Source organism: Oncorhynchus mykiss, chromosome 9 (genome assembly GCF_013265735.2).
Source record: "Oncorhynchus mykiss isolate Arlee chromosome 9, USDA_OmykA_1.1, whole genome shotgun sequence".
In the NCBI taxonomy this organism is placed as follows: Eukaryota; Metazoa; Chordata; class Actinopteri; order Salmoniformes; family Salmonidae; genus Oncorhynchus; species Oncorhynchus mykiss.
Genome location: NC_048573.1, coordinates 33,328,475 through 33,340,656, shown reverse-complemented (window position 1 = coordinate 33,340,656; position 12,182 = coordinate 33,328,475).

The window sequence follows — 12,182 nt, the reverse complement described above, 5'->3', positions numbered from 1 at the left end:
GCCTGTCACTTTAAAATGAGATATACTTTTAACAGTTATACATGTGGGGAAATCATTTCGACATGATTTGAGAGTTCTCTCAGAGCTTAGACATTTGGTACTCATCACTGCTGGGTACTCATCACCACATACATGAGTGAAGATTCAACACTTTGTTAAACGTGTTTAGTCAATGAATGATGGGTATGAAGATCAAAACATTCAACGTTGTGAGAGGATTTCTCCACTGTTTCACCAACCAAAGGTATTAGGGTTACCATTTCACACCAGTGTTCACCATACTTAGGCTATCACAGAGAAGTGGTAAGTATGTGTTGATATAATCTGGTAAGCGGTAATGATGATGATTGAATAATGTCCTGAATGTAAATTTGGCCTGGGCATCAGGGCAAAGGTTGGTCAAGACACATGAAAACCAACCTCTTCAGTTCCTGGGACAGAAAAATTTAGAGAAAAAAAGGTGAGAAAATAACTATTGTTCCACTGTACAACTAGAAAATGAGGATGCACAAGGGTTCATATGATAAACATTTGTAAGTGCATTTATAAATGGTTAATAAGTGGAGGTAAATATTGGCTGACTATTTGGCAAACATTGACAAGTGACGGCACTCGACCAATGCGATATAACCATTAATGTAATTATAACCCTTTTACAAATGGAACCTTATTGTAAAAGTGTTACCCAGATGGGTAAACTACCAGGAACCATACACATTTTGACATTGCATTTTAATCATTTAGCAGATGCTCTTATTGAGATCGACTTAGTGCATTCATCTTAAAGTTGCCAAGAGAGACAACTGCAAAGATCACAGTCATTCTGACATACACATGATCCACCATCAGCTTCAAATACCAAATGGGCCTCAGAAGACATTCAATGGACAACAGTAAAATTGGAGAGCAGTGCAGTAATGTTGCAGTATGTTATGTGAGTATGTATGGACTCGTCACATACATAAAAAACTGGAGAATGCATTGAAAATAGAAAGCTGTACAGTATATTCACATGCTCAATGGTTGTGTTCTGCATGAAATAGCTGCTCCAGTTCTCATTGGTGTTAGGCAGTTACCAGGGACTTAGAATATTACAGTAGATAGATGCATCATAAGGACTAAACAAGGCATGGGTTTGGTATATTATGTGTGGCTTTGTGTTGGGTATTGGACATTGAAAAGTACATCATTTTCAGGATAAAAAAAGCTGAAATTCAACAGTTATCAAGCCTCTTACTGTAAGTTTAGCATGCAATGGCCATTCAAAGTTCAATAGTTTAAGGTATAATGGATGACAGCATTGCAGATTAACTCATGGAAACATTCTATCTTCAAGACCTACTGGAGGATTGTTTCTTATCAAAACTCAGATTTGTTTAATGTTTACCTTCACTCAACAGGCTGTGTTTCTCACTATCTTGAGTGGGTCACACACACTCAGCTCCCAAATCACATCTATTTATATCTCCCCAGCTATTTATATGTGATATTTAAAATATTAAGAAACGTCCTCTCACTGTCAACTGCGTTTATTTTCAGCAAACTTAACATGTGTAAATATTTGTATGAACATAACAAGAATCAACAACTGAGACATAAACTAAACAAGTTCCACAGACATGTGACTAAATGTCATAATTTGTCCCTGAACAAAGGGGGGGGGGGGTCAAAATAAAAAGTAAGTCCGTATCTGGTGTGGCCACCAGCTGCATTAAGTACTGTAATGCATCTCCTCCTCATGGACTGCACCAGATTTGCCAGTTCTTGCTGTGAGATGTTACCCCACTCTTCCACTAAGGAAGTTCCCGGACATTTCTGGGGGGAATGGCCCTAGCTCTCACCCTCCATCCAACAGGGCCCAGATGTGCTCAATGGGATTGAGATCCGGGCTCTTTGCTGGCCATGGTAGAACACTGACATTCCTGTCTTGCAGGAAATCACACACAGAACGAGCAGTATGGCTGGTGGCATTGTCTTGCTGGAGGGTCAGGTCAGGATGAGCCTGCAGGAAGGGTACCATATGAGGGAGGAGGATGTCTTCCCTGTAACGCACAGCGTTGAGATTGCATGCAATGACAACAAGCTCAGTCCGGTGATGCTGTGAAACACCGCCCCAGACCATGACGGACCATACAACTCCAAATCGATCCCGCTCCAGAGTGTAGCCCTAGGTGTAACGCTCAATCCTTCAACGATAAATGCAAATCCGACCATCACCCCTGGTGAGACAAAACCGTGACTCGTCAGAGAAGAGCACTTTTTACCAGTCCTGTCTGGTCCAGCGACGGTGGATTTGTGCCCATAGGCGATGTTGTTGCCGGTGATGTCTGGTGAGGACCTGCCTTACAACAGGCCTACAAGCCCTCTCTCAGCCTATTGTGGACCGTCTGAGCACTGATGGAGGGATTGTACGTTCCTGGTGTAACTCAGGCAGTTGTTGTTGCCATCCTGTACCTGTCCCGAAGGTGTGATGTTCGGATGTACCGATGCTGTGCAGGTGTTGTTACACGTGGTCTGCCACTGCGAGGACAATCAGCTGTCCGTCCTGTCTCCCTGTAGCTCTGTCTTAGGCGTCTCACAGTAAAGAAATCCATCTCACCGTGTTGCATGATCCAATTCCCCAAGCACAGAAGGAGCAGAGTATGCTCATGGTAGGAGCTGCAAAGGAGCTGTACCTCGACCAGCAGAACCAGTCTCCAAGGGTCATGTTGAAGGTGGTCAAGGTCATTGATACATTCGCCGTTCTAGATGATGGGTCAGAAAGAACAATCATTCTCACAGCGGCCACCCGTCAGCTTAACCTGGAGGGGACCCCCGAGACCCTTAATCTCAGAACGGTGCGACATGATGTTATCCAAATGAAAGGCTCTGCTGTAACCTTTAGCATTTCACCTTCAGGAAACAGGGACGTGGCCTATAACATCACCAATGCCTTCACGGCAGATGGCTTGAATCTCGCAGAGCACTCCTGCCCGGTAAGTGTTCTACAGAAACAATATCCTCATCTACGAGGATTGCCTCTTCCTAACCTGGCCAGAGTAGCGCCACTTATCCTGATTGGGTCAGACCACCCACATCTCGTCACCCCGACTGAGACTATACGAGCTGGACCAGAAGGAGGGCCAATTGCTGTCCATACATCCTTGGGTTGGGCTGTGCAAGGTCCATCCCATCTACTTCTCTCCACCCAAGCTGTACAGTCACAGCAAGTCCTCTTCACCAGAAGCAATCCAGATCCATTCCCCTGTGCAGCCACTGACCTCCTTCGTGAATGTTGAGATGCTCTGGAAGATGGACACCTTCTCCAACCGGAAGCTACAGGAGGTCACTCGCTCGAAACATGACTGCTATGCATTAGACCTCCTGGAGAAGAGCACCACCACCACTGAAATGGATGGCGTTTGCAGGTATGCAACCCCACTGCTACGGGTGCCCAACCATCCTCCTCTGGCAACCACGACACGGGCTGTACTCCCACTACTGCGTGGAACGGAGTGATGCCTGGTGAAGAATCCTGAGCTTGCAGAAGGTCATAACCGAGAGATTCATAACCTTGTGAAGGCAGGCTACGTCACTGAAGTGACAGCTCATGAAGAGGGAAACGCACTCCGCTAATCCTGGTATCTCCCTCACCATGTTATCCAGCAACATGGTGGGAAGTATAGACTTGTCTTCAACTGTTCATTCCAAGCTGCTGGTCAAAGCCTGAATGACTGTCTACTCCCCGGACCAACCTTAGGTCCTTCCTTGCTCGGTGTCCTTCTCCGATTCCGTCAGCACTCTACAGCCATCAGTGGAGACATCAAAGCCATGTTTCATCAGATTCGTCTGCTGCCTTCCGACACCCCACTGCTCCAGTTCATATGGCGAGATATGGAACGAGATGCAGAGCCCACAATCTATGAATGGCAGGTACTCCCATTTGGCACCACCTGCAGTCCTTGCTGTGCCATATACGCAGAGACACGCACGGGAGCATTCAGACAGTGACCCAGAAGTATTGGATTCAATGGAAAATGCCTTCTATGTGGATAACTGCTTACAGAGCGTCCCATCCACGGCTGAAGCGAAAGCACTCCGTGATAAAGTACGGAATCTCCTGTCCAAAGGGGGATTTGAGGTCCGACAGTGGGCTAGTAACAGAGCGGAGGTTATCCAGCACCTCTCGCCACAAGCTAGGTCCAGTAGCAGTGAACTATGGCTAACACAGTCTGGTGCTATCCCAGAAGAGCCCACTCTAGGACTGAGGTGGAGCTGCATACCGGATACCCTGGGGTATAAGCACCGCTCATCCCCGAGTACCGAAACACCCACTCTGCGCACCATCTATCGGACCCTGGCCAGTCAATACGATCCCCTTGGGTATATCCTGCCATACACAACACGGGCCAAAGTCTTAGTCCAGGACCTGTGGCAGACCAAGAGGGACTGGGATGAACCAATCCACCCGGCTGACCTAGTGGAACGATGGATCTGTTGGGAAACTGAGTTAACGGAGCTCTCTGATGTCCAAATGCCAAGATGTTATGTACCATCCTGTGCTAACCAACTGGGATCATGCCTGGAACTGCATGTGTTCTGTGACGCTTCAGAGAGAGCTTATGGGGCGGTTTCCTATCTTAGAGTGGAGGATAAGGCAGGCCACACCCATGTCTCCTTTGTCATGGCCAGGTCCAGGGTCGCACCTAAGAAGCAGTTGTCAATGCCTAGGCTGGAACTCAGTGCTGCCCTTTCCGGAGCCCAGTTGGCCTCTACCTTGCGAGCCGAGCTCACCTTGCCAATCCAACGGGTCATCTACTGGAGTGATTCGACCACTGTATTGACCTGGCTCAAGTCGGAGTCCTGCAGGTATAAGGTGTTCGTCGGAACTTGCATTGCGGAAATCCAAGACCTAACAGAAGTCCAGGACTGGAGGTATGTTGATAGCATAAACAATCCTGCTGATGACATTACTAGAGGTAAAACCTTTCAGGAACTGGCTCAACCCCATTGCTGGAGCTTGGGACCACCATTCTTGTCCCAACCAGAGAACGAGTGGTCGACAGCCCCCAGGCGTGCGGCCCCTCCGCAACCAACTGAAGCTCATGAGTTAAGGAAGTCCGCCCAATGCTACAGCATCTCTACGGAACCAACAACGGCTCTCCCTGACCTAACACAATCTCAAACACTGCCGGATCTGATCGCCGCCACAAACCAGACCTCAGATGGGGTGGCTTCCATACCCACTTCCCTCACGGCAGAGACACTACTCCTCCAGCAAGCACAAGCGGTTAGCTTCCCTGTGGAGTTAAAAGCTCTGAAAGCCGGTAGGGAAGTGGCTAAGGACAGCCGTCTTCTCTCCCTTGCCCCAGAATATGATCCAATCCTTGGAGTGATCAGAGTCGGAGGGAGGCTGCGCCAAGCAGAGGTTTTGGACCCAGATGCTATCCACCTAATTATCCTTGACACCAGACACCCTCTTACCAGGCTCCTCATCAAGAGTTATGATGAGAGGCTTCTCCACCCAGGGCCAGAGAGGGTCTATGGGGAGATGAGGCAGAGGTACTGGATAATTGGAGGACGAGGAGCCATTCGTAAGCACCAATACGCCTGCGTAGAATGTCAGAGATGGCGGTCCGGAGCTACGGTGCCCAAAATGGCAGATTTACCCCCTGCTCGCTTGCGCCCCTTAAACCACCCTTCTGGTCAACAGGAGTAGATTGCTTTGGCCCCTTGATGATCAAGCTAGGTCGTCGTGTGGAAAAGCGCTGGGGCATTCTATTCAAGTGTTTGACAACCAGATGTGTCCACCTGGACCTACTGGAGAGTTTGGATACGGAAGACTTCCTCATGGCCCTACGGCGGTTTATCTCCCGACGGGGGAAACCCTACGAGATCCTGGCTGACAGAGGTACGAACTTCAAGGCAGGAGAAGCCAGGTTGGAGGAAGCCTTCCAAGCCATGGATCAGCTGATGGACCAACAAATCTCATTCAAATTTAACCCTCCAGGCGCTCCTCATTTTGGAGGAACATGGGAGCGAGATATCAAATCTGTAAAGACGGCCTTACGAGTCGTCCTGGGGGACCAAACTGTCACTGAAACTGTCTTGAGGACCGTCCTGATAGAGGTGGAAGGGATTCTGAACTCCAACCCCTTGGGATATCTCTCTGCAGACATCGATGACCCCGATCCGGTTACACCAAATATGCTCTTGATGGGACGCCGAGATGCGTCACTTCCTCAAGGCATGTATGCTGATACCAACCTCGTAGGCAGACGTTGGTGGCGACAGCCAAATCTTAGCTGACCATTTTTGGGCCCGATTCATTCGGGATTACCTACCAAGTCTACAGCACAGAGGGAAATGGCGGAGAGAAATGGCCAGCCTGAAAACTGGCCAAGTAGTAATGATGGTGGACCCTCAGCTGCCTCGAGCCTCCTGGCCGGTGGGCCGTATAACTAAAACCATGCCTGGGACCGATGGTCCGTGTTAGAGGAGTGGAGATCCAGGTGAAGAACCGGACATATATTCGGACAGTTGCCCGACTAATTCCTCTCCCTGAGATGACAGAGGACGGGGAGCAATGAGCCTTTTTTTGAGGTGTGGAATTTAACACATTTCCGGGGTGGCTGTAGAAAAGGCCCATGGAGTTGGTGGAATAGTCCTTTAATTCATTGCCATTTACTCAGCTGGGCCAGGGGCGCTTTAATTAGGTCAGGTGGAAATGTCCGACAGATCTCAACTCCATAAAAGGAGGAAATTGCCATCGCCTGATCTCGCTGCTTTCTCTTCCTTAACTCCATCTGATCCAGAAGTTCTGTGCGTCCATGAATCCATGTAAGTCCACCGACTCTTACCTTACATCTGAATTATCTGTGGCGATCGGGAGAGTGGGCCATTCAGTTATTGTTTATAGTTATTACCGCGGAGCGCGGCTTGGAGCGCACGCTTCAAACATATTGTGTAATGTGAATTGTCAATGATCACGGCCCTACGGATCCTCATAGGCCAATTATGCAGTCGATATGGTTCATATGTATTGAAATTAATTATATGTACACATGAAGACAATTGAAAGAGTGAAATGAGAAACGTCATTGTTTGCTAACTGATTGACTTTGATGGGGATTATAGACTGTATAACCATTCACTGTTTGTATTCTTTCATGATTTATGATAAATAGTTACGAGCCTAAATGACTCGCAGATGATTACTATTGACTTAATGAACTGAACTGTTGAACTCCCTAACTTATGTTAATAGAGAATGATCTGATTTGATATTTGATTGGATACATGTTATTTGTTTCCTTTGTGATGCAGCACAGACTACTCAGTAAATATACCACTTTATGGTTAAAGGAATTCCTGCCTCAGTCTCATCCATTCCTCTGTCACCTGACACGTGACCACCTGTTCACCTTCACTGTCAGTCATCCTACCTGTCCAGCTACCCACACAGATTCCACTAATCTTTCACGGACATTGCAATTTATTGCCCTGGCCACATCTGCATTCCTCAATCCTCCTTGCAGCATGCCTAAGGCACGTTCACGCAGATGATCAGGGACCCTGGGCATCTTTCTTTTGTTGTTTTTCAGAGTCAGTAGAAAGTCCTCTTTAGTGTCCTAAGTTTTCATAACTGTGAACTTAATTGGCTACTGTCTGTAAGCTGTTAGTGTCTTAATGAACACTGAAAACAAAACAATAAACAACCAACGAACAGTCCTCTAAGGTGCAACACAACACTAAACAGAAAATAACCACCCACAAAACACAATGGAAAACAGGCTACCTAAATATGGTTCTCAATCAGGGACAACGATTGACAGCTGCCTCTGATTGAGAACCATACCAGGCCAAACACAGAAATAGAAAATCTTAGACAAACTAACATAGACAACCCACCCAACTCACGCCCTGAACATACTAAAACAAAAGACAAAACAAAGGAACTAAGGTCAGAACGTGACAGTTATACTCACAGACAATATTTTGACAGTTTTGGAAACTTTAGAGTGTTTTCTATCCTAATCTGACAATTATATGCATATTCTAGATTCTGGGCCTGAGAAATAGGCAGTTTAATTTGGGTACGTTTTTCATCTAAACATCAAAATACTGCCCCCTACACTCAACAGGTTAACAGGCTTTTCCCGCCGAAACCCTAACACGTTCAAAAAGTGAATACTGTCCCAAAATTTCTAACATAAGAATGTGTGGGAATGGTCAGAGATGGATCTGTAGAAAATGAATGTCATATATGTTTTTATTTTGTGATGTCATTAAAAAGGTTAGCAATGAAATACTGTAACTTGGAAAGTATATCCCTTTATCTGTCAAGTTTCCATCCTTAATGTTGTATATTAAATATGATCAATATGAAATTATTTTTGTTAAGATAGGAATTGGATTTTAGGAGCCATAAGAGAATCTCTCCTGTAAACTGTGCATAGTAATAGCCATGCCCCAAGTGAGGTCAGACTGAGGGATCCACCATTTCGAGAGAATGCATAAAAGGGAATTGGTAACAGAAATTAACACTAGACCAGAAAACATGGTTCGAAATGGTTGGAACTTTGAACCTCAACACGAGGTGAAGAAAATAAGCTATTCTCCCAGACCAGAGAGGCATGTAGAGCTGCAGCTCACGTCCAGAGAGCTTTTGAACTTTGAATGTCAACACAAGGAAGAGGCGAGAAGCTCACCTCTCAGACAATCACTGGTATGGCTGATTAGCTGTTCAAAATCAAATATCTAGAAAAGCGCATTTAAGTGGGAACATCCTACTACTCTAATAAAATCACTGCATCCTACTATGCTCATCACCAATGGGATCCGTTGACACGGCTGGCTAGCCTTTCCAAGGAGCATCTTCCATAGTGAACAATAGTAGAAGACGGGAAAGGGGAGACCCCTCTCGGACAATTAGAGCCATACAAGCTTGCCACTGAAAGGCCAACAACCTTCCTAAGGAGGGCTGGTTCCGACAGAGAAATGGCGAATGAAGGCATAACGTAACATTAATACATTCATGATTTCCCAAACGGGCGTTGGTTCGTGTGCAAAGTATATGATTACTGTGAGAATAGTTTAAAAAATGAATCAATGATAAGTGTATTTTCCTCTCTTCCCCCCTTCATTTTGTTGTGTAAGAAGCCACAATTTGTTGTGTTAGTCCGCTAAGGACCTTCTCTCATGTATTAAGTGTGTATGTGTCACAAGCATTGTTGTAAGAATCGGACCAAAATGCAGCGTGGTTTGGGTTCATCATCTTTATTACGTGGTCCGGCAAAAAACAATAAAGAACAAAATGAACGTGACGCTATGCAGTGCTCAAGGCAACTATACACAAACAAGATCCCACAAAAAACAGGTGGGAAATGCTGCCTAAATATGATCCCCAATCAGAGACAACGATAGACAGCTGCCTCTGATTGGGAACCATACCAAGCCAACCTAGAAAAAAAGAAACTAGAATGCCCACTCTAGTCACACCCCGACCTATCCGAAATAGAGAATAAAGGATGTCTAAGGTCAGGGCGTGACAGTACCCCCCCCCCCCCCCCCGCAAAACCTGACTCTATAGGGGAGGGTCCGGGTGGGCATCTGGCCTTGGTGGTGGCTCCGTTGCGGGTAACCCTCACAGGAAGCTTGGACTGGGAACCCTCGCAGGAGGCTCTGGACTAGGATTCCTCGCTGGAGGCTCCGGACTGGGAACCCTTGCAGGAGGCTTCGGACTAGGAACACTTGCAGGAGGCTCAGGAACGGGAACCTTCGCAGGAGTCTCTGGACTAGGAACCCTCACTGGAGGCTCCGGACCATGGATCATCACTGGAGGTTCCGGGCCATGAATCATCACTGGAGGCTCCGGGCCATGGATTATTACTGGAGGCTCTGGGCCATGGATCATCGCTGGAGGCTCCGGACTGGGAACCGTCGCTGGAGGCTCCGGACTGGGAACCGTCGCTGGAGGCTCCGGACTGTGAACCGTCGCTGGAGGCCTGGTGAGTGGAGCTGGCACAGGGTGTACCAGGCTGGGGAGACGCACTGGAGGCCAGGTGCGTGGAACCGGCACAGGATGTACTGGGCTGGGGAGACGCACAGGAGGCCTGGAGAGTGGAGCCGGCACAGGATGTACCGGGCTGGGGAGATGGACTGGAGGTCTGGAGTTTAGAGCTGGCACAAAGTATCCTGGACAGATGACAATCTTCGCACGGCAAGTGCGGGGAGCTGACACAGGACGCACTGGGCTGTGGAGGCGCACTGGAGACACGGTGCGTAGAACCGGCACAGGACGTACTGGGCCGTGGAGGCGCACTGGAGGTCTGGCACGTAAAGCTGGCACAACATGTCCTGGACAGATGACAACCTTTGCACGGCAAGTGCGGGGAGCTGGCACAGGATGTACCGGGCTATGGAGGCGCACTGGAGACACGGTGCGTAGAACCAGCACAGGACGCACTGGGCCGTGGAGGTGCACTGGAGGTCTGGAGCGTAAAGCTGGCACAACGTGTCCTGGACAGATGACAACCTTCGCACGGCAAGAGTGGGGAGTTGGCACAGAACGTACCGGGCTGTGGAGGCGCACTGGAGACACGGTGCGAAGAACCGGCACACATTGTACCAGAACGATGACACTCTCCTCAAAGCGAGTGCGGAGAGCTGGCACAGGTGGCATCGGGCGGCTAACACGCTCCTCAGGTCGACTGTCTTGCCTCTCCAGCCAAACCAACAGCTCTTCCACTTCACACTCTTCACATTTCTCCAACCACTCCTCGAAGGTCTCTATCTCACCCCTCCGTTCACTCTCTCTCAATCTATCCAACACTTCCACCATGGTCTCTGACTCACCCCTCAGCGTCGCAGACCACCCCGTGTGCCACCCCAAAACTTTTTTGAGGCTGCTTCTTGGGCCTAAGTCGTGGCTGCGAACCCCTGTGTCGTCGCTGTCCCTCCTTCGCTGCTTCCGCCTGCTCGATTCGGTCTTACGTAGCAAAATTTGAAATTGTGTTTTCGACATTTGATAAAAGTAGAGACTTAGAGCCACAAAATGGTATATCATACACTATAGTTGAGGAACAATGGGAAAGTAATTCTGCTTTGTAAGTTGATAAACTTGTAACCTCACTTTTGAATGTACTAAACAACCAAAGATTTCAAGACTAAAGGCTGGTTTATACAATGAGTGTGTTCATAAATTAAATCTGGAGTGCCAGAGTGTGCTCTGGGTGTTGTCATATTGCCCGTTAGTAAATTCAGAGCATTTCGCTCTCGGAGCACACAGGACGCTGTCACGTTCTGACCTTAGTTCTTTTATTATGTCTTTGTTTTAGTATGGTCAGGGCGTGAGTTGGGTGGGTGGTCTATGTTCGTTTTTCTATGATTTGGGATTGCTGTGTTCGGCCTGGTATGGTTCTCAATCAGAGGCAGTTGTCAATCGTTGTCCCTGATTGAGAATCATACTTGCAGTAGGTAGCCTGGTTTCACTTTTGAGTTGTGGGAGTTTGTTTCCTGTTTTAATGTTTGTTTCACATTACAGGACTGTTTCGGTTTTCGTTTGTATCATTCACTTTGTTATTTTGTATTTTTTAGTGTTCAGGTTAATAAACTAAAATGGACACTGACGACGCTACACATTGGTCCGATCTCTCCCGTTACAGACGCTCTGGACGAAAAGTAGGGTTGATCCGAGTGTTCTGACTTAACAACAACAGTCAAAAACTCAAGCTAACTGACTTACGTTGGCTAGCTTTCAAGCTACTCCCAGACACAAATGGGAGAACAGCTCACTCTGACCATTTCATTCATCCTAGCAGAGCTGGTTAGGCTGTTTTTATATTATCCAGAGCGTTGGTGACTGCAACTGTCTTGTTACACTTCAGAGCAGTTTTTGACATTATTGATCATAGTCTGCTGCTGGAAAAACTTGTGTTATGGCTTTACACCCCCTGCTATGATGTGGATAAAGTGTTACTTGTCTAACAGAACACAAAGGGTGTTAGTTAATGGAAGCCTCTCAAATATAAACCAGGTAGAATCAGGAATTCCCCAAGGTACTGTTTAGGCTCCTTGCTTTTTACATTTTTTAATAACGTCACACCACTGACTTGAGTAAAGCCAGAGTGTCTGTATGCGGATGACTCAACACAATACACGTCAGCTACTACAGCGACTGCAATCAATAAAGAGCTGCAGTT